This window comes from Saccostrea cucullata, unplaced genomic scaffold (assembly GCF_032062105.1).
Source record: "Saccostrea cucullata isolate Sc308-1 unplaced genomic scaffold, CSIRO_AGI_Scuc_v1 ctg2979, whole genome shotgun sequence".
Lineage (NCBI taxonomy): Eukaryota > Metazoa > Mollusca > Bivalvia > Ostreida > Ostreidae > Saccostrea > Saccostrea cuccullata.
In genome coordinates this window covers 10,869-35,535 of record NW_026931030.1, presented here as the reverse complement: position 1 = coordinate 35,535, position 24,667 = coordinate 10,869, and the positions used below count along the sequence as shown (strand labels likewise).

At 37.2% G+C, this 24,667-nt stretch overlaps 1 pseudogene; it reads left to right on the top strand.

Annotated features, from left to right (window-relative positions):
• The first annotated feature begins 21,501 nt into the window (after window positions 1-21,501).
• LOC134231100 (uncharacterized metal-dependent hydrolase HI_0454-like) lies at window positions 21,502-23,022 on the top strand (annotated as a pseudogene).
• The last annotated feature ends 1,645 nt before the right edge of the window (window positions 23,023-24,667 follow it).

Below are 24,667 nucleotides of genomic sequence, written 5' to 3'. Positions count from 1 at the left end.
AAATATTCATAAACGAATCATTGGATATTTCCCTCAATTATTATACCCCCCGCTTGAAAAGCGGGAGGGTATATAGTAAATGTTAATTCCGTCCGTCTGTACGTCTGTCCGTCCGTCCGTCTGTTACGCTTTGGGGTACCCATCTCTTATCCGCAACTCCTCTCATACCACTGAATGAAATTTGATGCAACTTTCACAGAATCTTTATTACATATTGCCATTGTGCACCTCCTATTTTACTTTTTGATCCGACGTATATTTTGGATTTCCCGGCCACAGGAAAACATGGACTTTTTCACCAGTTATAACCATATGGGAGGCGGGGGATATCATTTAGTGAGCTCATCGCTCACAGTACCTCTAGTTTATTATTTACATCGCGTTTGGTAGTGTCTTCGCACTCGGTGTTTTTCCATCTTCATGCTGGTATCAATAAATTTATGAAGATGCAAAAAAATATAATAGGATGAAAATTAACCTTACACGTCGAACGTATCGAATGTTTGTTTTGAAATTCCCCAAGCATTCGTGGTATTTTCTGATAATTTATTATACGTGCGAAATCATGCTCAATTTAAAAAAAATACAGAGATAAAATTGACAAACTGTGTGTCTGCTACCGCAAAATGAGGAAAGTTATCTTAATGGAAAACTAGACAACAGAAGTCTCCGACCTCTCTGGCGTGTGACGTAAGTCCATAAAAAAACATATCATTTTCAGTTATCTGACGACATTTGAAAATTGGACTGGAATTGTCGAAGGACTCATTATGATAAAAACAGTAACAGTTTTGATTGATTTGTAGGGCGATTGGTTAAAAGCTCTATACTCTTTATAATAGATCACACACCAGATACTTCGAATCCCAGATGAAAACATGAAAAAAGTAAAATGTGTTAAAAAATAAATATCAGTCTGATATTTAGAAAAAAGCCACAAAAAGAGTCACTACATTGTTTAAAAGAGGAAAACAAAATAAAATTCCTAGATTTCCTTTTATAATTGAAAATATTTGCTTTTCATAGGGTTAAGATTTTAAAAAAACCTACACGTGTAATTAATTAAACATTCATTTCTAAAAAATGACATTTTTCTATTTCACTGTAAAATATTGTGAGTATTCAATGCAACAGATTTAATATATCTTTATTGCATATTACACCCACATGGGTCAAGTAATACATCAGAAAGAAACAAAACAAAAGAGAACAATGAATGATATATACAACTAGAGCAAAGCTCGTTGCTAAGCAACGAGTAGGTCTTCCGTCCTGTTTGACCGGAAGTAACTTTTATTTGTTAAAAAAAGAGAGATGACGTCTCTAATGATTTAAATCATCCAAATCTATGTTGAAAATTGCAAAGTAAGCCATTTTTGCTACTTCCTGTTTGACCGGGAGTGACGTCGACGGCCGGAAAATTAAGTTTTATGCTTCCAGTGACAAATATTTCCCCAAAACAGGTCAAAAACGGCAAAAATATGCAGTTTCAGACTTCTTCCGGTTTGGCCGGAAGTGACGTCACAGGACGTATTTTGATGACATCAGTAGATTTTACCAGAGATTTTCAACAACTTTGCTTCTTTAATGCTTAACAAATTCTCAATACTTTTTGAGATATCTCGAAAAAACTTTTGGCCCCTCTAGATCCCTTAATTTAGGGGTCAGCCCTTTTTCCGAGATATCATTTGAAAGATCTTCCAATTCTGCACAAATTATGTTCTATATATTTTAACAAAATATTTTTAGTTTAGAAGATAAAAAGCAAAATATGAGTAATTTTTGGCTCTTTTATGCGTTCTAATTTTTGACCCCTATATAGCGCCATTTTGAATAGAGAAATAGAAAAACAAAAACCGATGTGCACAACTTCAATCCTTCTAATATCTAAAATCAGTAGAATTTCTGCTCCAGCTCTAGGCGTCTCTGAGCCTTTGTCTGGAAACGAAAGCCTATAAATTTTCGTTTAAAGGGAAATAACTCAAAACTGGAGGTGACTTTTTGAAATTTAAGACAACATTCTGATAGAGTTTAGTAACTTCTAGTATTTCTGAAAATTTGAGCGAAATCAATTGAGAAATGAGTGAGATATGAGGCTTCAAAGTTGGCGTCTAGGAAGTAGAAGAAAAAAAAAAAAGAAGAACTACAGCAAAGCTCGTTGCAAAGCAACGAGTAGGTCTTCCGTCCTGTTTGCCCGGAAGTAGCTTTCATTTTTCACAAAAATGAGAAATAACGCCCAAAAATGCTTTGAATCCTCTAACGCTATGTTAAGTAATGCAAAAATAAGCCATTTTTGCTACTTCCGGTTTGACCGGAAGTTACGACGACGCACGGAAAATTAATTTTTAAGCTCCCAGAGACATATAGTACCCAAAAACTTGTCAAAAAGGGCAAAAATACGCGTTTTCCGACTACTTCCGGTTTGGCCGGAAGTAACGACGCTGGACGTATTCTAACAAGAAAGCTATGTGATAAACATGGTTACTTTAACTTTTCAATCACTGACTTCCCTTACTTTTGTAGCCAATTGATATACCATTATTATCGGCAAACGAGGTTGATTCGATACGCAAGAGCGTGTTCTACGTATGAACAATTTCTAAAACGAGGTAAGTTATTGGCAAACAAGCTGACGAAACAAGAATATCAGCAATCTTGTTTAGAGTCACCATTTCGTAAGTTCCGTGGTCGATACAACGACCCTGTCAGCAAATACAATATATCTGATGTTTATTATCTGTTAAATAATCACTTACATACTGAATTGTAAACGTTTCCTCGTTATTTCCCGATCATGTGACATGGAACACAAGGCGGTTGTAACCAATAGACAGGGGATGCTCACGCCTCCATGGCACCTGATCCCACCTTTGATGTTTTGGAGGTCCGTTTTAAATCTTCTTCTGATTTGTAGTTTAATACTCTTTGGAGCTTAAATACGTATGTTATAAACCGGTACACATATTTCTGTTAAATTCTCATCTGTTTCATATTTCAATGTTTCAACGACTATAGACGATAAAGGCCAATTAACAAATATGACAAATGAGCTGACCTCCGCTTTTCCATCGTCAACTTTCCCTATTTATGTAGCAATATTCTTCTATAAGCTGCTTATGTTCTCCAACTTATATGCTACTGATCACAATCTTGCTCTGGGTAAGATCAATCTTTAAAGTGAGAAAGGCTACTCACTGAAAAGTTGATGTTACAGGGATCCAACATATAAAGTCAGCATTTTGAAAAATTATGGTCGTTTTGATAACCTTTTAAGCAAATATTACAAATGATACAATTGGTACGAAACAAACTAGCCATAATACGCCCTAAAGATCCAATTATTAAATCCTAATGTATTTTGGCTGACCTGTTTCATACCATAGTTATAGGCCTCCATCTCTGGAATTCCCAGGTGTCCGTGTTTACGCACTCTTTATATATTTTATTGTTTACGGATTTGTAGAGTTCGATCACTGCTTGTTATCTTTATCTTTGTCATTCCTTTTGTGTTGCATCTATAGTTTTTGATTTGTAATTATTCTAGATCTGTAATTTCTATATGTATCCAATATTTTAAACTTTCTCACTTCAATTCATATAAAAAGTCATATGATACAAATAGATGAAGATCGAATATTATACTGCAATAATATTGACGTGCTGACACAAATTTTGGCACAAATTTGAATGTGAAGGAAAAAAAAATCACCAAAACAAGTGATCTATTCTATCGCCTTTCGCTTATCAGTTAGTTCAGTTCCTTCATAGGGCATTTTTTAACGTTATTTTGTCTTGTTTAACTGGTAATTCAGCTATCCAGACGCGTCACGTGTCCGGACAAATTTACTAGGAACCAAAGCGTCCGGATAATTGAGGCTCCACTGTAATTACTATTCTCACTAAACATTCTGTGATTTTGCATGATTTTCCATTGGTATATTAACAGTCAGGCAAATTAGGACAGGGTCACGTAAAACACAGCTTAGGAATCAATTAGATTATAATGTTAAAGCAAATAAGAAAATTTCCGCCCGCGTATATAGGAAATTTAATAGAAAACAAACTATGGGTTATAGAACTACATGTTTAATATGGTGATATAGAAATGTCTAACATTTACTTGTGATTTCGTGAAAATAACCATGTCCACTTCTTGAATTATTTGAAGAATTCTTTTGTAATACAAAAAGGGGTATGATCCGTAGATTGAAGATTATTTGATTTATATTCCTCCTTTTCTGGACAGGGATGGGACCACAAAGGGATCCAAATTTTATGCAGAAAAATATAAAAAGAAACTTTACCAATAGTGTCCCCAAAGGGTTTAGGATTACAAATTGTAAAAAAAAAATGACAATGAATTAATAAGATGTTTATAAGACAACAGTTGTACAAGCTGAATCAACTGTTGTACAACTTGAATGTACTGCTAGATGAACGAAGAGTCCACGTTTCCACTTAAGTTGATGCCTCAAGCGCAGAATGATGATCGCATTTCACACTTTTTTCAGGACTTCCAACAATCTTGCATGAAAAATGTTATTAATGGTAATCTAACAACTTTTATGATAAACGTTATGACTTTAACTTTTCAATCGTCAAGTTCCCTTACTAATGCAGCAATATACCTTCATCACCTGCAAACGGGATTTATATCTCTCAGTTGATTCGATACGCAAGAGCATGCTTTAAGTATGTTCAATTTATAAAACGGGGTAGGTTATTGACAAGCAAGTTGTTGTAACAAGAATATCAACAGTCTCGTTTAAAGTCATCATTTTGTAAGTTCTATGGTCGATACAATGACCTTGTCAACAAATACAATTTATCATCAGTTAAAACATTTTTGTTATGTAATCCTTTGTGTTTTAGTACATTATGTAGCATAATAGATTTGGATATTTAAAACCTGTACATTAAGTCACCTTTAACCGTACATTAAGTTGACAAAACTCTCAATTCTTAACTTAATCGACAGCTTTTTGTCAACTTAATGTACAATTACAGGTAACTTAATGTACAGGTTTTAAATATCCAAATCTATTATGCTAAAAACAATCCATTAAATGCTAAATATTTTCTGAACTTCATTAGTAATGAAAACAGGCAAATAATTTTTTTAATTTAATACACAATTATGCATAAATATCTCAAACATTTTATTTCATATATGAAATGATCAACAGTACATCGTCTTTGGAAATGAAAAAATCAAATGAAAAAATACACACTCGTAATTCCATGATGCATAATAATTTTAGAACATGCACATCCAGAAGTTTCTTAGTTTATCAATAAACAAACGTCTTATCCTCTTCACAACATTTGTAAATGAATGCTGGACGTGATAAATTCATTCCATGAATGTTTAGAAATACATATCCAACAGCAATTTAAATTTTGAAAGAGAAAGGTGTATTTCCCGATGAAGTGATTATCTCACTAGATGCACCACAGAATCATTTTTGGGACAGGGATCACAAATTCTCATCTTTTTAATACACTTGCCATCATCTGAATCTCCCATATTTCCATGAATTATTTCATTTACTTTCTGCTGTTATTCATTGTTGGCTCAATTGTAGGACCAAACTGTATTAGATTTGTGGCCAATTTTTCTGTTATTAGTTGTTCCTTAATCTCGCTTCATACAAGTGGGTTGCCGCTGTTGCTCTCAGAGATTGTTTCGTATATTGTCCCTTAAATCCAGATTTTCACAAAGATTTGCAATACTTTTTGTCAAAACTAGGATACCAACTTCAGAATTTGTATATCTACAGAGATTTTTGTAGAAATATTTTGGAGAAATATGTATTACTTTCTTCATCCTATGAGGACATCTTTACTTATGAAGCTTTACATGGGAAGTGGTCAGAAATCACGGGAACTATCATTTAAATCTAAATTTACCTGGCACTGTCCATTAAGTTAAACAATACAGCTATTGTTTTCTTTCTCTTAATCAAGTGTATTACGTACTCATAGCAAATGCATAACCATCACCTGGGACAATATATTAAGTTAACAATTAATAGAGAAAATGTTTTAAGTAGGATAAAGTCCTCAAACTGTCCATTCTGTGAGAGAAAAAACTATTCTCGGCCCTTCGGGCCTCGAACAGTTCTTTCTCTCACAGAATGGACAGTTTTCGGACTTTCTCCTTTACGTAAAATGCTGACTGACTTTGTTCGTACTGATTGTTAGGCCATTATTTACACACCGAGTTGGTCACCTGAATGGCGTAGTGGAAAGAGCCTCTGCTCTAGAGCCGCGGAGTAAGGAGATGATCCTTACGTCGTGGGTTCAAATCCCACTGTGGAATGTAGAGATCTGTCCTTCGGATGAGACCGTAAAAACTGAGGTCCCGAGTCGCAGCAGGTGCTGGCACAAAAAAGATCCATCACTGCTCAAGTGAGTGCCCTGAGTGCAGAGTTAATAAATATCAACCTCTACAGGTCAATACTTACAAACTTACAAAAAAAAAATCTTTTATATATAGGTTTTCAATATCAAAATTGTTGATTAATAAAGAAAGTGCGTCTGTCCGTTTCATACATAACAAATTTCGTCTCAGTTTACTCAGCAACTACTCAGTGTAGATGCTTCAAATTTTAACACAATCTTCTCTGAGGCATGCCATATGTTTGGATACATTTTCGTTCAAATCCGATGTCAACTTCCTGTTTGTCTGTGCATCTGTCCGTTTCATACATAACAAATTTCGTCGCAGTTTACTCAGCAACTACTCATTGTAGATGCTTGAAATTTTAACACAATCTTCTCTGAGGCATGCCATATGTTGGGATACATTTTTTTTTCAAATCGGATATCAACTTCCTGTTTGTCTGTGCGTCTGTCTGTTTCACAAATAACAAATTTTAGTCGCAGTTTTCTCATTAGCTATTCATAGCGGATGCTTCAAATTTTATTACACTCTTTGTTTAGGCATGCCATATGGTGGGATTAATTTTGATATGAATCTGATGTCAACTTCATATTTTTCTGTGCATCTGCCTGTAATTGAACTTGTGTATATTAACATGATAGTGCTTATTTACATTAGAGCGGGGGTATTACTAGTGAGCATTGGCTCACAGATTTCTTGTTTTTTCACATTGAGAAATGTTGTTAGTATTCACACACAGATTTGAAATTATTATTTTCTCTACAATATTACGACTTACATATTGAATAGCATTTCACACAAAAAATAATTAAAAATCTCATTTCATATAAAAAATATTAAAATCTTAAAAAATATTGAGTTTGATTGACACATCCTTGCAACTTTCAAAAATAATTTTTATTCTTATTCCTTAGGAAAAGTAGCAATCTCGTTGTGTATAAATGAAAAATATTTAATACTATAATCAAAGTTTTTGAAAAGTAGGTCAAACTCCAAGGTCAAGGTCCAAGAGAAAAAGTTCTTGGTATTCAATAAAAGGTCTTCTCACAAGAATTATATATATGCAATCTAATTAAAATTAGATGTTAGATCCGCTCGCATACTCGCTATACCTACATCTAACAACATCCCATTGAGGGTCACGTCAGAGGTCAAATTCAGAACGCCTCAAGAGTTATTCACTTCAACAATATATGATGGGTTTGCCAGCAGCCATTTGATTGGGTGATAGAATTTGACCTCTGACGTGACCCTCAATGGGATGTTGTTAGATGTTAGTGTAGCGAGTATGCAATGCGGATCTAACATCTAATTTTAATTAGAATGATATATATGAAGGATGAAAGCCCTAGTCCTTACCATTCAAAAGTATTGGTCAAGGTTAAACTTTTTTGATAAGTACAGAAATCTCCAAGGTCAAAAGGTCAAAATTGTTGGTATCCAATCAATGGTCTTGCTACAAAGTATACATATGTGAAGTATGAAAGTCCTAGTACCTACCATTCAAAAGTTATGGCAAAAGTAAAAATTTGGAATTTTCGTGTAAAAGTTGATCAAACTCCTAGGTCAAAAGGTCAAAATTGTTGGTATCCAATCAAAGGTCTTGCTACAAAGTTTACATATATGAAATATGAAAGTCATAGTACCTACCATTCAAAGGTTACGGCGAAAGTAAAAATTTGGAATTTTTGTGTAAGAGTTGATCAAACTCCAAGGTCAAATTTAGTGGTACCTTAAGAAACGTCTTGTGACAGGGAATATACATATGAAATATAAAAGTCATAGCTCCACTAAATCAAAAGTTATGGGCAAGGTTAAAGTTTTTGTGACGGACGGACAGACTGACGAACAGACGAATGAGATTTAATGTCCCCTCACTTTCGCGAAAGCGGGAGACAAAAAAGAAAAAATAGAATTTTGGTCATGCTACTCATGCTTAAATTTCTATATTAAAAAAGGGAAGTAATGTCTTTAAATTAAGTAATGGCATAACATTATATCAACCTGTAAGTTTATATAACTCCTGATTTATATTGTTTTTAAAATGTATTTGTAGGCTACAATCAACGTCAAACTTGTTGGATTCATTGACGCCAGAAAAGAGACCATCAACACACGTTATGGACCCAAACTCATCAGGGAAGCAATTGTTGCAGATGAAACAAAAAGTATGAAGATCTCCTTTTGGAATGATAAAAGCGATTCACTTGCTACAGGGCAAAGTTATTCAATCAGTTCCCTTGTTTTGAAAATTTTTGAAGGAGCACTTGTTTTGAACACAACTGCAGACACCATGTGCAAATCCATTCCCCCCATTGAAAATGTTATCAGTGATGTGAAAACCTTGCTGGAAGAAAAAACACAGAATGTATATGTAAAACAAATTGTTGTCAATGATATCAAGCGGTGCCAAGCTTGTCATCAAAAAATGGAAGTGAATGCTGAAGACAAAACTGTCAGATGCTCAGCCTGTCACACAAAACAAAGAGCAACAGAGTTAAAGAAGACCCTTAATGCGGCTCTAACCGTTGAAAACGAGCAAAAAAATGTTTCCAAATTTTACGTTCCACAACATGTTCTTTTGGAGTTCCTCCAATCTTGTTCAAAAGACAAACTTATAGATGATGCAGACCAGCTGGAAGACTTCTTTCTGGAACTGAAGAATGTTAAAATAACCCATGGAGCCAGCAATGATGCCATTACAAAATTGGAAAAAATTGAATAAAATCCATAACTGCATGACCAGAGCATATGAAAAAGTTTCATAGATTTTGCTTAAGTCTTAGTATATCTAGTTCTAAAATGTCATTGCACTTATTTTATTTTCATGATAACCCATTGAAGCAAATGTACAAGTTAAAGAAGTTTTTTGAATCTTGGTATAATGAATGTTTGCTGTTAAAATATGATTGCATGTAGCATATCCAATTTGACAAATATTTGTAGTTTTATATACACTGTAGTATGTCAAATACAAACATGTATTTCATAGTAAATACATACAAACTTGTTTTAAAAGTTGTATAAAATCATATTGTAACCACATGTTTGGTCAGTACAGGCAACACATTCTTAAAAATCTCCAGTAGTTATTTTGAATTTCATAGTTCAAAAATGCTTCACCTCCTTCAAATACATATGATATAATGATAATCAGTTTCTTCCATTAGATGAATGACTAGTAGGATGATGTTGTAGTTTTATTCATTTGTACACATTGTACATTCACATTTAGTTTTGACTTCTGTTGTACTCAGTCAGTCACTGTATATCTGTAAAAGTTAGATTACACTAATTATGGTAGTACGTTCATGGTTGCTATTTGATTTTTAGTATATGTAGTAGTTTTGGATTTGGTGTACTTTAGGTTTTCCACCCTCACAATTTTGATGGTTCAAAGTACAAAAACTACATTAATTTTCATTTATTATTGTTTAAATTTAGCAATAATTGCCAAAAACAGAAGTACTTGTTAACATAAAAAAATCATAAACACCTAACTCCAAGTATAATGCCGCCACAAGATTTGCAGTCTTTACTGTTGACAATAAAAACTAAATTGCCAAGAACATTGAGATTTCCAGGAAATCCTGATACCGACCTCTGGTCCTTTTATAAATTTCTTACTTGTACATCCACCACTCCTGATAATCGTCTTCTAATTATTCTATCTATTCCTCTTTTGGATGTTCAAGAAACTTTTATGGTCTATAAAATTCATAATTTACCAGCTCTTATGACTAACCGTACTAACACTATCATTGATAACGATTGTTCTATGGTGGCGCAATATAGTTTAGAGACTTCGGCTGTGGCTATAAATACTAAAAGAACTCAATATATTTTACTAACCTCCGAAGAATTACAATCCTGTTCGAACACACTAAAAGGGTTTTGTTTTGCTAGAAGTCCAATTTATAAAAACAAGTGTTTCAAAATTATGTGTGATTGCGTTGTTTTTTCAAGACACTCGGAGAACAAAGAAATACTGTAAAGTAAACGTTAAATTAAAAACAATTTTGCCTATGGCAAAATATGTAACCAATGGCCACTGGATTATATCTACTCAAACTAAATTACCATTTGTCAAAATTTGTGAACATGGTCATACATGTACTTCAGTGACTTCTGACCTCCATTACAAATTGTTGAATTGGGTGAATCTTGTTCTGCAGTAACAAGTCAATTAACATTACCTCCCCATTATCATCAAGAAAGTAAATATGATATAACTAATATGTTACAAACGTTTATGGAATCGTACAATATGTCATCAATTAAAATTTGGGAACCTTTGCATTCCAAATAAATAATTTATCAAACATTAAAATTCCCACAAAATTACAAGACCTTGAGACAGTACCAATAATCAGACTGGTTCATGAGTTAACATGCATTGATTCAGTTGATTATTTACCTCCCCCTGGGGATTGGCCAAATTGGGTTTATGCAATTTTAGCCTTCGGCATCGCTTTAATCCTGGGGATTGTAATTTATATTTATTGTAAATGTAAAAGGCGTTGGTCAGGTAGATTTTGGCAGAGAGGAAAGAAAGCAGATGGAGAGCAAGGACAGTACCCATTGGTGGCGATTAACTCGTCTGGTGAAGCTTACACTGGCAGAGATACAAAGGCCTCTGCACTATTGCTGGCAACTGTTTACACCGCTGGAGTGGACTCCGTGGACACTATTACGAAACTTTATCCAACGATTAGGACGGATGCAGTACCACCCAGTGCTGAGCGTACCACCACAGCGTGATTGAACTTTTATTGTAAGTCGATCCCTCTTTTATTAGAGCCGAGGATCGTGAATATTGGACAAATATAAAGGATTAAAAACTGAGTGAATCGAATCCTGCGGTTTACTACAGTTCGATGAAAATAAATAATTCAAGAATAACAGTGTCTCAACGTGTACATAGTGATTGATGTTTCTACGATGGAAATTATTCTATCATTGGAGGAGGGTACCATATTTAATCAGCGAAAATTGGTGAATGGTGTATATATCTTTCTCAATTGTGTTATTCTTACAGTGTCACAACGTAGATGACGTGATGGACGAGGTTATCTATTTGTGATGAAATATATGAATTAAACTAATTCATTTCCTGCAAGGGAGGAGTGTAACACAATTGACGTTATGAAAACTGATATATCATTAATTTATTACATAACTATAAACTTACTTAACCTATATTCTTGATCAGGTGAAGGTACTTATATTGTTCTTCTATTTATTAATGTGTTTACTATGTTTAGATATTTGTTGTTGTTCATAATTAGGACCTGTGTAAACAGGGCATAATAATCCCTGTACGTCCAGAACTTAATGGGTGATGGATCATTCCGCTTGTCATTTACCCTCATGACTATGGCATAAAGTGATCGTCGAACTACATTTCGGGTGTCATAATGATCATAATACCTACCGCTACTACGGCCATGAAATATCAATTATACAATTACACTAATTGATCGGAGTGGACCATGTCCCAAGGGTAGGCTGAAGACTAATATAGTCCTAAGATCGGACTCTCAAGACAGAATTCCACTATACGACACAGAAGAATTAACACTGATCTTATATCTCCCCTGTGCTAGTGAGAACTTATACTAGTTCAAACTAAAGTTTTAACTCTGTAAAATTCTATACACAAGTGTATATTAATATATTCGGACTGGCTGATTGTTTATCTGAACTGTTTGTTTGTTTGTCTGTTATTTCATTAAAAACTTATATAACCCGCATTGAACGTTGTTGTGTTATATAAGGCCCGTGGGCCTCTTGTTGTTTATGTAGTGCACAAAAGCCCGAGAACATTTCACCGTTCACGTGAAAAAAATGGTGTCACAGGGGGCTGTGAGAATTTGGGTAGGCCTAACTGTGCTAATGATGTGTACGGCCTTGCCAAGTGCAAAGTTTTGCGAAAAATGTTACGTTAGAAATGAGGTCGCAATGAGTTCCCGTCCTTTGCAAGACATCCAGGAAGTTCTATGTGCCCTATTTCATAGCTTTACTGCCCATGGACCTGAGGTTTATAGATTATTCTGCCTGAGATCTATTATTCCAGAACAAGAAGAGAGGGGATTTGGGGATCAACGTCGAAATTCAGAGAATACCGACAATCGACAGGCAGAGTACGTCATTGACAATGCTCTTATGAGATATCATGCACAACAACAAAAGGAATGCAGAGAAGATGCACTTGCCATCCAGGAATCAGTCATCAGTCAGCAAGCAAAGTTGTAACCACCCACTAAAAATAGTTTGATTCCAAATAAATGGCTCCTTTCCAAATCCTCACTTGTTCAGAATCATTTTGAAATGATTTCAGATTTCATTATTGACCATGAATAGTGGACAGAGACCAGTAATGGCTTGGAGTTTCATGATGGTCCTTTACAAACTCCATGTACCAGCATTCCTACAAGCCATTACCGTTCAACTTCCTTGAAGCAAGAACATCAGAGAGTGAAGGGCATCTGGCAGACAGTGGTACGCAGATTCCAGGCGGGTGACATCACAATTCCACTTCGACGCATCAAAGTCTACAACAATGAAGGCAGAATGGAATTTTGTTAAACCCCCCCCCCCCCAACAGGTTGTAATCTACATCAGCATCATCATCTTTTATCTCAAAAATTATTATTTATGTACTATATTTACTTACTGTAAATATCTTTCTACTGCTGAAAATGAAACTACTTCAAATCTGTCATTGACTGATAAGCCTGTGCTTTCCAGTATGGAACCTTTGCATGGTAATCAAACTTAAATAGAATTTATGTAATTAATATCCAAGAATCTCTTTTGTTTCTCTGATAATAAAGTTAAATAAAAAGGGGCTCACAGGCGACAATGCTCATTTGAGGCACTAAGGCCCTCAGGTGAGCTAAAAGGAGAAAGAATATCATTTTTTTTTATTTATATTTATTTCTTAATCTAAACAAATTCTTTTTTACTTTATAAATTTATGTAAATGTTACAATTTGAATAATTATTTAAGATGTCCCTTGTGATAGCATGGAGAGTTATTATGAAGAACCACTGAATGATGAAGGATCTGTGTTTACCCAAGTCAAGAAACCTACAAATGGTTAGAGAAATACTACACAAAGCATCTATATGTAATGAAAAATGATTTAAAAAAAAATGAAATTTCTTTTGGAAGTGGGATTGTCCATTGGGCCACAGTCCGTCTCAATTAAGAAAGGAAAACCTGTTGTGAGCAAGTCACCTACTACATGTATATGTATAAATGTATTCCGGAATTATTGTATCTTTTCTTAGTAGTTTCGGTTTTGTTTTTATTTTGTAAACCGGAAAGCGGGAAACAACAAAAGCCCATGCTGTATTCACACCAGTACAATCATCTTAGTTAATAGAAATGTAAACAAACACTTTAAAGTTCATTGCCAATTGACAGGTAATTAATATTTGTTCGATTATTATTGATTTTGGTTTTGTACTTTCGGTTTGTGAATGTAAACATGCTGTTTACAAGGATTGTGAACACGTGCCACACAGTATTACGAGTAGTTATTTTGATACTTTTGCATTAAGAAATCCTCACAGTGTTGCATAATATCAGGGGTATTCTTATCGTCAAGGATTGTCCGGCGAAGGACGGGATCGACAGACCTGGCCTGATGGGGATGAATATCATTTCACAATGTATGGAGATTTTCCAGAGTTACATTCCGGGGTTGGAGAATCATAAAAAATCTGAAGTGAAGGGATTCGCCAGAGTGGCAGGGAGGAGTGAGGTGTGTGTCCCCGCAAATTCTGTGAGTGTTGTGAACGTGGTAGGGCCAACGCAGAAAACTGTGCCTAATAAGGTTGTGAACATTGAGCCACTCTCTGTAAACGCAAGGAGAAAAAGGTGAAGGTCAAGTCTTTCTTCCAGTTACCGAACGCCTACAAATTCATTAGTAGTGACGAGGGGGAAGATGATGTTGTGTCCCATTCATATTCATGGGAAAGTGAAAAACTTAAAATAATCAAAGAAATCCTGGACAAGATAATATTTAGATACTTGTCCTCCACGCAGCAAAAGACTTTGTCAAAGAGAAGCAGGGGGTCAATAAGACAAGATCCCCAAAACTAGCCAGTGATCATGACTGGGTTCCAAACAATGTCTCTTAAATTTATTTTTCTTTCTGTTTGTAAATATTAAGCAATATCTGTTTAGTAAACTTTTACATTATATTCATCAAAATGTATGAAGAGCTTTTTATCTTTTGGATATGACCTTTAAAACGTAGGACAATGCAAGTTCTCCCATGTTACAGGGTGGTTATGCACCGCCCATGACAATGGGAAAACATTACTCCACTAAGACAAGCTGGAGTAATTCTGACTCGTATAAGGGGAATAGCAAGACAACAGCCCAGACATCGGGCGGTAAGTCACCGCTGAATGCCCAGGGATCTGCGAATGCTATTCCAAACACCCAATTACCTCATGTTTCTGGTAGGGGTGGTAATGTGGTACAGGGGTTACAGAATACACCAACTACACCTGTACAAGTACACCAAACACTGCCACCCACTAATACACTTGCACAATTACCAACACAACAACCACAAGTGCAAGTACACACACCAATTGCACAACACATGCAGCACACTACACCAATACAAGTGCAACAACATGTGCCACAACCTGTGCAACAACAACTAAATCAGGCACCGGCTGCAATGCAACAACATGTACAGCAACACCCGCAGCCGGTGCAGCAAAACATTGCTCAACCTCAGTTACACCAGCCACCGGCTGCAATCCAACAACAGGTGCAACAACAAAACCTGCAGCCGGTGCAACAAAACATTGCACCACACATGCAACCAAACATTGCACAAGTGCAACAACAAAATGTACCAGGAAACATTGCACAAGTGCAACAACAAAATGTGCCTGTACCACCATTGCCACAGAACATGTTGCAACCTGTTCCACAAAACATGTTGCAACCTGTTCAGCAACCAAATATGCAATTTCAGCAACCACCACCTCAACCAATACGTAATGGGAGACAAGATCGTATCGACCCATTACCAAAATCTTTGAGGTATGATGGTTCTGATTCTTGGAAAGCCTTCCAGCAAAAATTCATGAGATTTGCTGAAGTTAAAAACTGGAGGCCTCAAGAATCAAAGGATTATCTTGGGTGGTGCCTGGAAGGAAAAGCTAGCGAGTACTATGCCACAATAATCACTCAGGATGTGGACATAGGATTTTTGCAGTTAATGCAAAAATTGGAAAAACGTTTCGGGTACAAAGAAATTCCCGAAACGGCTCAGCTTAGAATTAACTCGCTAGTTCAGGGAACTGGAGAAAGTTTGGAGGAGTGGGCTGATAGAGTCTTTCAGCTAGCCCTCCGTGCTTATGAAAGTTTACCTGAAGAGTACATGTTGAAACAGGCAATCAAGCGAGTCTGCCATGGTTGTTTGGACAAGGAAGCTGGCCAATATGCCATCAACCAGCATCCTAGGACAATTGAGGAAACTATAGACCATCTTAAAAGTTCCCAGTACAATCATACGGCAATTTTCGGAAAGAAGAGGGAGGTACGCGAGATCTCTTACAGAGAAGAAAAGAGTGACCATGAACTGGAGGTGAGGGCAGTTACCACGCAAGATGGGATGCGTGAGCGCATGTCAAGGCTTGAGAGCCATCTAGGTTCCTTAAAGTCTGACATGCAGACTATTATCCAGCAAATGGCGGCCCTTGCCGAAGGACGTTCGGCCAGTAGAAGTCCTCAAAGAGCAAAGTCACCAGCGACATCAAGATCTCCGTCCCCTACAAGGAAATGTTTCTTTTGTGGTGGAGTGGGCCATTTCAAGAGCGAGTGCCCGAGTCTCAACAAGACAAATCGCACCACGAAGAATGTAACCTTCAAAGATCCCATAAAAGAGGGAAACGAGAAGGGATCGGGGCAATAGGCCAATCCCTGATCCAGACTGATGGCCTAGTAATTGGAAATACCGAACCGTCCGACGAGATTTACATTTGTCGAATGAGGTCCTCATCCAATATTAAGGTTGATGTAGATATAAATGGTGTACATGCTGCGGCGGTTATTGATACCGCGGCTCAGGTAACTATAATATCTGACAAATTGTATGAAGGTCTCAACCCCAAACCAGCAGTATTAAAAAGGGTTGTGCTTCATGCAGCTGGCAGAGACCTCAAGATGAATGGTTGTAAAGTTGGGCCGGTAAGTATTGCAATTGGGTCACAGATTTTCAAAGATAATGAAGTATACGTAGCACCAGTAGATGACAACATGCTGCTAGGGTTAGACTTCCTACAAGAACACCAGGCTATAATCAACATGAGCGAAGGTAAGCTACACATTGGTCATGAGCGTATAACAATGAATTCTTGTTCCTCAGATGACTGCCATGTAGCACAAGCTGCAAAAGTTACTCTTAACAAAAATACAGTTATACCACCATGTGCTGCAGTGCGGTTATCTTGTGGTCTAAGTAGGTCATTGGCTGATTACGTTGTTGAGCCAATTGAGTCTGATACCTTCATAGCACCCAGAACCCTACACTTGAAGGAGAAAACACCTGTAGTCTGCCTTGTTAATTTGTCAGACAAATATGTTAAATTGAAACAAGGTCAAGTTGTAGGAATAGCCACAGAAATACAGGAAGTCCTTGAAGAACAACAACCTGAAGGTATAAGTATACGGAAGGTTACTTCAAGTGAAAACCAAGAAGTACCCGAGCACCTGGTAGATTTACTAGCCAAATCAGGTGAGCATTTGTCATTACATGAAAAATCACTCCTGAAGGATACTCTACTCTCTTATAGTGATGTTTTCGCCAGAAATGAGTTCGATCTAGGAAACTTCACCGCCATTGAGCATAGTATAGATACCGGAGACGCCGCTCCAATTAAACAGAGGCTGCGGCGAACTCCTGCATGCTATGCTGACGAAGAAGAAAAGCATCTTAATAAATTATTGAGTGCTGGTGTCATTGAACCCTCTATTTCTGAGTGGGCCTCAGCACCTGTATTAGTCCGGAAAAAAGATGGTACTCTCCGTTGGTGTGTGGACTATAGAGCACTGAATAAAGTCACAAAGAAGGACGTATTCCCATTGCCCTTAGTGGATGAGTGCTTAGACTCACTAACAGGTAACATCTGGTTTTTCAAATTAGATGCCAATTGGGCTTATTTACAGGTGAAGGTAAAGGATTCAGACAAAGAGAAAACAGCATTTATCACCAAATATGGATCCTTCTAGTGCAACAGAATGGGGTTCGGACTTTGTAATGCACCAAGTACCTACTCAAGAGTGATGAATCTGGTGTTACGTGGACTGCATTGGAAAAGCGTTTTAGCATTCCTTGATGACATTCTTGTCTTGGGTAAGAGTTTCCAGGAACATCTTAATAACATCTTAGAAGTTCTTGGAAGACTTAAACCTAAGAAATGTGTCCTATTCAAGAAAGAGGTGGAGTTCCTGGGCCGTACAGTCAACAAGAGTGGTCTGGGAATAGGATCTAGCTACGTCGAAACCATTGAGAAATGGCCGGTACCTACATGTACAAAAGACGTAGAGAGATTTTGCGGTTTTGCCAACTACCACCGGAATTTTATCAAGGATTTTGCTGAAATGACTGTTCCCCTTTATGCAGTAACAGGTAAGAATAGGTTTCACTGGGGTGATGAGCAACAGTCGGCTTTTGAAAAAGTAAAACTGGCTCTCACAAGTACTCCTGTTCTTACTTTACCGACCAAGGATGGATACTTCATCTTGGATACAGATGCATCTGAGAATGCCATCGGAGCAGAGCTGTCTCAAATCCAAGATGGTGAAGAGAGAACTATCGCCTATGCTAGTTTAGCCCTGTCATCTGAACAACGACGCTACTGTACGACGCGTAAGGAACTTCTTGCAGTAATAGTCTTTTCGCGCTACTTTCGATACTACTTACTGGGAAGATGCTTTACCATACGTACAGTGTACAGGAAATAGTGTAGAACGTAGTTTGTAGATATAAAGTAGTGCAGATTTTAGTGTATTGATCTCCATAAGTTTTAATCCAAGATGGTGAAGAGAGAGCTATCGCATATGCTAATTTAGCCCTGTCATCTGAACAACGACGCTACTGTACGACGCGTAAGGAACTTCTTTGCAGTAATAGTCTTTTCGCGCTACTTTCGATACTACTTACTGGGAAGATGCTTTACCATACGTACAGATCACAGCAGCCTTCAGTGGTTACTCAACTTTCGCTACCCAGAAGGTCAGCTCGCTCGTTGGATGGAAGAATTGAGTCAATACAACATGACTATTCAACACAGGGAAGGCAAAAAGCATACCAATGCGGACGCATTATCTAGGATAGTTATAGACGTAGCTTGTCCCTTTTACAGGTCGGACTTCAAAATTGAAGACTTGGCCTGCGGTGGATGTCTCTACTGTCGCCGTGCCCATGAGAAATGGGGAGACTTCCTAGATGATGTCGACGATGTAGTTCCTCTCACAGTACCACAGATTGGATCCGTAAAATTCTAGATAAAACACCATCAAATACTAGGGCTGAAACAAATCAGTTTTGTATTTGCCGCGGTCCTGATACGGGTTCATTTATGATTCAATGTGACGAGTGTCGTGAGTGGTACCACGGTTCTTGCGTAAACCTTACAAAAGAAGCAGCAGATAAATTAGCTTACTACCTTTGTCCGAAATGTGACTAAGTAACAAACCAGTGAGTCAATAATATAAATGTTTAATTGAATATATGTTTATTAGATAACATATGGTTCTGATCAAATCAGTATAATGTTATATGCTTGGCATTTGCAACGCTGATAGAACAGTATACTTATGTTATTTAACTTTATTACAGTTGATGAAGAAGGGGACCATCTTCTAAGACCAGGGTCATGTCACTTTAATATATTATATATATAAAAGTCCTTCTGGATCACCCTGTCTGTCTGTCTTTTTGTATGTTATATCCCCTTATATTATTGTACTTATATTATTGAGCATATTTGTTTAAATTATGTCATCAAACAAAAGATCCTGGAAATCGGAAAAGTCGATCATTCGTCAAAACAGAGGAGAACATTACGTCGACTTTGTGAGGAGGAAAACCGCCAACAGAAGTCTTGTAGATCCTAAGAAGTTGATTTACGACCTAGCCCTGTTGAGTGATGGAACTTCTCACCAGACCATTTGCGACGTAATTGTCGACCAGTACCGATTGGCCAGGGATATTGGAGATAATAGATGGATTGAGGCGACAAGACATGAAGCTGTTACCATCCTATGCTCAGAGAGGTGGGTTGAAGATAATCTTCCGTCACTATCTCGCAGATCCAAGCCACTGAGGAAAAGGAGACTTCCATCAGCAACTGTTTCATCAGCCAGCTCTTCGTCCATGTGTGTTGACATAAGATTACTGTCCAACCCGGATCTTGGAGTTGTGCGAGAGAATGCTATGGAATCTTCTGAGTAAGGATATGGAAATAACGAACAGTATTCAATCTCAACGTCCATTAAACAAATATACAAAACAAGAGCAGAGCAAACACGGACCTCCGAAACATCAGAGGTGGGATCAGGTGCCATGGAGGAGTGAGCATCCCCTGCTGACCGGTCACACCCGCCGTGTGCTCATTGTCATAATCAGGAAATAACGGAAAAAATCCGTAGTCAATTCAGTGTATAAATAATGGACTAACAATTGGTATGAAAAACGTCAGTCAGCATTTCATTCAATGATAAATTGTATTTGCTGACAAGGTCATTGTATCGACCATAGAATTTACGAAATGATGACTTTAAACGAGACTGTTGATATTCTTGTTTCATCAACTTGCTTGTCAATAATTTACCTCGTTTAAGAAATTGTTCATACGTAGAGCATGCTCTTGCGTATCGAATCAACTGAGATATAAATACTCCGTATGCAGGTGATGAAGGTATATTGCTGCATAAGTAAGGGAAGTTGACGATAGAAAAGTTAAAGTCATCACGTTTATCATATAACTTGGTTGTTAGATTACCATTTGTGTCTTTTTCAAGTAAAATATCCAAGTATGAAGCAGATCTGTTGGACTCTGTGGTATCTTTTATCTCAAGCTCACCAGGATATATCGTGTCGACGTAGGAATGGAAATTATCATTATTAATTGACAATACGTCGTCGATATATCTAAATGTCGAGTTGAAGGCCACAGCAAGTGTTTTTTTCTTTTCACGCAAAAGATTTTGCATAAATTCTGCTTCATATGAATATAAAAATAAGTCTGCTAATAACGGAGCGCAATTTGTACCCATGGGAATTCCAATAGATTGTTGGAATACCTGGTCTCCAAAAACCACATAGATATTGTCAATCAGAAACTCAAGCATCTTCTTGATGTCAACTTCAGAGTACTTATGTGTACAATCAGAATCTGTTTTAACAAAATAATTTTTCAAATGACCAATAACCAGGTAAGTAAACTTACGAGTTCCATTTTTGTTGAAGAAGCAGCTGTCAATGAGTCTTCGACCATGGAGAAGCCTTTGGTGATGGAGGAGGAGTGTGTAGAGAACGATTCCGAAGTGCATGAAGCGGCGGAATTATCCGTAGCACGTGACACGGCGGATCAGGAGTGCTCCGAAGTGCATGAAGAGGCGGAATAATCCGTATCACATGACACGGCGGATCATGATCGTCATGAGTCAGTCGTCAAGTATTCTCAACGTCCAAAGACTATTCCTGTTAGAGTATCTGGAAGATCTGCACGCAGAGTCCAGGAAACAGAAGAGTCTGCCAAACGACCGAGATTTGACCATAATCTTCGTGTGACGGTAGCTTTACAAAATGACAACCTACAGAAATGCCCATTTCCAGATTGTGGACATAGGGATAGGAAGATCAAGCGTCATGTCCAACGTAGTCACCTTCCTAAGATTTTCAGCGACACAAGACCACTGCGTTCCTTGGATCAGTCCTCTTTGGCCCAGCTGCAGTACTTGGCATTGGAATCTTTGGTACGAAGCGTCCTAGGACATGATGCTGATTTACTGTCTGCTATGGATTATGTGAACCGCTCAGGAGCTCTTACCCGGGGTACTACTCTTCATCCCGACACGGTCATCTATATGCAGAGATTGTGTAGATATCAAGGATGGTTGGAGCCATATGAAGGGTTTACATTATCACCACTTAACTCACCAGCAGCCCTTTTTCACTGGAGGTGTCTGGTAGTACTTTTGTCACCTTTGCAGCCCATGCAGCGCGAAGAATTTCGTACACTTGGACGTGTTACAGGGGACATTACTAGTACTCCAGATACCGAGGAGACTCAAGTGCCGGTTGTTGACTCGTCAACGGAAGATGAGCTTACATGTATAGACGTCAGTTATGGATCTGATGTGGACCTTCCCAGAGAACCAGTATCTCAGAGTGACCCTTGTATTGTCCATGAGATTTGTAGTCCAGAGTCATCTTCCACATATGAAGCCTTTGACAGTCATTTTCATCTAGACCGGACTTGTTCCCGCATATGGAAAGTTTCTTCAGGGAAATCTGTGGAGGACTTACTATCTTACTCTTATTCCAGCGATCGTCGTCCTAACCTTGATGTAACACTCTTAGGAGGAGTAGCTGTTTATAGTGAACCATCAACACACCCCAAGCTTGCAGATATGCGTGGTCCTTGGAGAATAGCTCTTGGAGTTCATCCCAAGCATGTTGATTAGTTGACGTCAGATAGATTCCTCCATATGAAGAAATTGTTGGACAATCCATATGTGGTGGCATTAGGTGAGATCGGACTTGACAGAACTGTCCCTGTGAAGCTGTGGAGACATCAAGATGAAGTTTTCCGCCAAGTGCTCAAGTTGACCCGTAAGGATAAAGTCCTTGTCCTTCACTTGCGTGGAACAGCTGCAGACAGGATTGGGATGGATGTACACGCACGCTGCATCCAACTACTAAGGAAATCGTGTGATCCAGACCAATCTATACATCTTCACTGTTTTACTGGTGACCCTGAATTAGTCAAGGAATGGATGGATAACTATTCTAACGTCTATTTCGGATTCACAGGTGCTGTGACGAACTTTAGTGCTAATCAAGTTCCGGTTTGCAGTCCGTCCCAATGAGCCGCTTGCTTGTGGAAACAGATTCCCCATACATGAAACCAGGAGGAGGAACTGTAAACACCCCCGCGTTCATTGGAGACGTTGCCGCCGAAGTTGCATCAAAACTACAAGTTAACGTGCAGTACCTATTGAAGGAGACTGTTAAGAATAGCCGTCGTCTCTATAAGTGTTAGATGATATATATTTATATATAAAGGACTATTCCTGCAGAATTACAGGTCTGGATTATCTTCCGACTAAGTTCATGTGGAATGTCATATGTTATGTTATTTTCTGCAGAATTATAGGTCTGGATTGTTTTCCGATCAAATTACTGCAGAATATTGTATTTATTGTTCTTATCTACAAATATGTTAATGGTATATTTAACATATTTTATGTATCTGTATTTATAATGGAAACCTGTTAAATAAAACGGGGGGGAATGTAGTGAAATTGCTATGTTTACATTCTCCCTAATGTTATGACCTCTGACCCTGGTCTATCCATATACAGGGTATGTCACGTGATACCCCGTATTACCAATACTGAAGCTCCAGTCCTGGTCCTGATTCCGAAGTGAGAACACTATACCTTACCTGATACCTTATTGATACCTGTTTGTTTACCATTGATGTTACCTGGACTCACCCCCTTTACTGTTACCATTTACCTTGTTTGTTGTTGCTTGCTGTCGCCTGATTAAGGTAAGACGCCAGCCTAATTTATATTTAAGATATTATTGTCTTAACCAACTCGGTTCCACGACAATTTGTTTATTCTTTTTTATGCTATTCTAATAGGCTCCTTACCACTGGACACAAAATTCTTACAAATAGGAAAGTAGAACATTTAATTGCTTATTTCATCATATGCAAGTTTGGGCCAGTTATATAAATTTTGTGATGTAGGTCAAAATATATTTTAAAAAATCAATTCCTTAAAAGTCTTTCAATATAACTTCATTTTTTAAATATGTGTTAGGTAAATGTATAGACATTGTTCTAAAATTTACTTGTTGCCTAAAAATATAATTCCTATCATAAAACAGACAGGGAGTATTGGGGAGTAGGGGGAACATTAAGTTAAGTGTAAAATAATTTTTCTGGCTTATACAAATGATACTACATGCCTGTATATATTTGTATATATTCTTGCCTTTTAATAGTTGAATTTTTATATTATTATTATATTTTTTTCGGGTTATTGTTTATTTCTTCCTCAAATACCTAAAGGACTTAACTTCTCCCGTAGTTTTATTCATTACATCTGAGGCATAAGCAACCCTTTTCTGAAGAATGATGCTTAGACTGTAAGCTATAACAGAGACCTAAACAATGTTGCTGGCAATATGCAATAGTTACCACGGGTAGTTTAAAACCTGGAAGACGAAAATAATTAACAGATACTTTTGAAATGAATACTTAATTATCTCACCAGCATGTCATTGTGCAACAAAGTCGTCAGCATTTTATTTGTCCTTTGAACGGGTGAAATGTTTTGAATGGCACTCGTATCGAAGAATTTTACACTTAACCAAGCAATCTTCTTAGATATATCTTTATTTACCCGCCGGGCCGTCGTTTCATCTTAAAACCGGAAGTGCGAGTTCGTAAATTTGAAATCTCTATCCCGACTCAAAGTTGACATCGGAAAGAAAAAATTGTTTTTTTTTTCTGAAAATTAAAAAACCTTGAGCGGAGGGTTTGTACAACTGAAAATAAAATAAATCATGCCCTTAAATATATAATTTGATCATTAGTATATTAACTAGGAGCAAAGGATAAGATGTTCAAAGAATACATGCATTTCACTATATAATCATTAGAGCCCCACCCTAAAACAAGAACCCCTGACCCTAGGGCCATAAAATTCACAATTTTGGTAGAAGCACTCTTGCAAATAATAACTAAGTACTTAGTTAGTTTATTTAATACCCAGGAGCAGAGAAGAAGGTTTTCAAAGAAGTCATGCATTTTCACAATATAATCAATAGAGCCCCACCCTAACACCAGAACCCCTGACCCTGGGGCCATAAAATTCACAATTTTGGTAGAGGCACTCATGCTCATCATAACTATGTACTTGGTTGGTTTATTTTATACCCAGGAGCAGAGAAGAAGATTTTCAAAGAAATAATGCATTTT